Below are 3,015 nucleotides of genomic sequence, written 5' to 3'. Positions count from 1 at the left end.
GAGGGACCCCGTCGGGGCAAGCGCGTGTAGGGTTGCCCTAGGCTCGGCAGGCCAGCTAGGGCGTCCTCAAACGCCATGGAGACGAGAGAAGAACAGCATGTCGAGGTTGGAAAAGTAGGGTAAAGGTAAAAAGATAAAAGATATGTTTTTGATAGATTCGATTGGGTTCTCCCTTCAATCGGCCGTGACCCTTTATATTTATAGGGTGGGGAAGACTTACCCCGCAAGAAATCCTGTTTACAGATCTAAATCTATTAAGAACTCTAATTGTACTCGGACTCCTCCTAGATCGGTCAGACCGGTCGGACCTACCGGTCAGACCGGTTGGTCATGCCAGGCCGTCTACAGACGCCTAGACCGGTCAGACCGCCTAGACACACCGGTCAGACCGGTATGTTCAGGTTACTGCCAATTTTGGTTGTCAACACTGTCAAAATTGCTTTTCTTGACTTTTGAAAATTTTCCCACTGTATGTTTGAATTTTCAAAACACCAATGCATGCTAGAATCTTTTCTAGCACCTTTTCTATTTTTATAAAAAATCCAAAAATATTTTCTGAGCATTGAAATCCTTTGAAAAATACTTTTGAAGATCTTTTGAGGCAAAGTTTGGCCTGGCACCCAAGTGTTCAAAGTTTATTACCGTTGGGGAGCACCTGGGCCCTGGCTGTCAGCCAGTAGGCCCACAAGGGGGCCAGCCGAACCCCTAGGTCGGCCGACCCCACCTGGCAATGGCTCTCTGTCAGCTTTCTCCAACGGCTACTAGTCATTGTGCCCAGCTCCTCCCAATGGTGCACGGCCATTCTCCCTTTAAATGGAGGCCGAGGGGTGGGTGTTGAGCTCTCACACTCAACTCTCATTCACTCACTCCCTCTAAAAACTCTCTCAAACTTTGCTCTCGGATTTTCATTGGATTTTGCTCAAGTTTAATTGCAAGAACACACACTCTCTCTCATTTCTTTGCTGCAAGATTGTCTACACACTTGGAGGAACAACATTCGTGTAAGAGTTTCATTTCCATTTCACTAACATAACCCGAATCGAGTTGTTCTCATTCGTTCTTGTTCGCTCTTGTTGCAAGCATGAAGGGTGCAGGTCGGAAGATATCCGGAGCCATCAAGAGGATGACAAGGTTAGGCTCGTACCATTCGCGGGGTGAGTCAAGCTCTTGTCATTCCCCCGAACCAACACTGACCACGATGGACTATGAACAAGACGAATAAGAAGAACAATACGAAGAAGTGCAAGCTGAACCGCAAAGCCGAGGCCATGGAAATTGATGAAGATGATGCTCCCTACCTCGACTTGCGCGACGCTCGTGAACGACAAGCCTACACCATCATCAAGAACCGAAGCTTCATCCACACCCGAGCCTTCGATCCGGAACTCTTCATCAAAATAGGTATGTACGATGACTTCGCTAATGTTTGGCACGCAATTGGATGTAGAAACTTCGCTCCCGTTGAGGAGTACAGTTCTCGGCTCCTCACCATCCAATTCCTTTGCACTCTTCGGGAGGTGGAAAATGGAGTTTATTTTTGACTTTTTGGGAAGGACTACTTGCTTTCTTGGAAAACTTTTGCAAGCCACCTCGATTTCAACAAACACTGGCCGATTTCTCTTGAGCAAGCTTGCCGCGGTTTTAATCGTCATGAATTTTGGGGGCAGATTTCGGGTCAAGTTGCCCATGGTAGATTTGCACCTCGGTGCAATGACATTCATAATCTGACTCTTCGGTTGATGCACAAGTGGTTAGCCATCACTCGCTTTGAAAGAGATGATGTCCGACCCGTGCGTAATGATGAGTTGCTCATTTTATATGCCATGGTCAACAAGATCAAAATCTCCCCCGCTCAAGCTTTGGTTAAGCAATGGCTTTCGAATTCCAAGATGACGGGTCCTATTGAGTGTACTTCATTGATTACTCGTATCGTTACACGTGTCGGTGCCTTAGAGGGGAATTCCATTCCCTTCATTGAGGGTGACCGCGCGTATATCGACGACTCCTATTTGATTCAAGGTCACACACTCAAGAGAGGTCTGGATGACTCTTTGATTTTCTTCTTCATGGGCTATACAAATGAGATTTCGTTGCCCAATGCGGAATTCCATTTGTATAATTGCCGTTCGCTAACCATCCATCTCGTTCAACGAGAAGGGGGCTGTATGCATAGTGTTTCTTGTTTACCTGTAAGATGACAAGGAGCAGGACTAGAAGGGAAGAAACGCCAACACCGCCTCAGCATACTCAGACCTCATACCACTGTTGACGGTCACTAACGACCAATTTTGACCGTCAACTCCTGCACAAAAAGGAACCAAAATGTAGAATAAATGCTAAGCTAGACTTATTTACTAACGAATTCCACAGATGATGTTCTAGAATGTGTGTAGGTGATTTTGAGCCAATTTTCCAGCATTATGGTGAGGAATTATCCAAGACATGATGTTCCAGTAAATCAGGACGCGACATGTGTCAAAACATGGATTAGAGGGCCCACCAGAGCAAGAAACCAACACAACAGAAGCCAATCCCCGTGCCATTGACAAGTGGGCCCAGGAAGTAACCCACAGACCAAAAGGGAAGGTCGGTAGGCCCACTGGGGGTTCGGCCAACCTGCCTGGTCGGCCGAATAGCTCGTGGGCCCCACCGCCTTCAGGTTCCACGTGGAGGTCGATGATTGGTTGCTGATGTCGGTTTGAGGAGGCTCCGCTGCAGCTCACCCCATAGCTCACTCCTATAATTACAAGGGGGGTAGAGAAATGGAACACACACAACACACCCTCTCAACTCACCTTTCTCCCTTGGAGCTTGAGGCCTTCATCCTAGAAGCTTAGGTAGACTAGGAGGTGTAGAAGAAGAGGAGGAGAGTGAGGAGGAGTCGGGGAAGTGCCGGGTCTGTCGGCACTCTTCTCGGCTTGTACCTCGACGGATGCTTATTCGGTTGTAAGTATTCGAGACTTCCTTTGTTTATTTAGAGTTAGAGTTTAGATCGCAAGTTATTATCTCTGCCTT

Source organism: Panicum virgatum, chromosome 6K, assembly GCF_016808335.1.
Source record: "Panicum virgatum strain AP13 chromosome 6K, P.virgatum_v5, whole genome shotgun sequence".
In the NCBI taxonomy this organism is placed as follows: Eukaryota; Viridiplantae; Streptophyta; class Magnoliopsida; order Poales; family Poaceae; genus Panicum; species Panicum virgatum.
The sequence above is the reverse complement of the archived record's forward strand: the minus strand, read 5'-3'. Positions refer to the sequence as shown.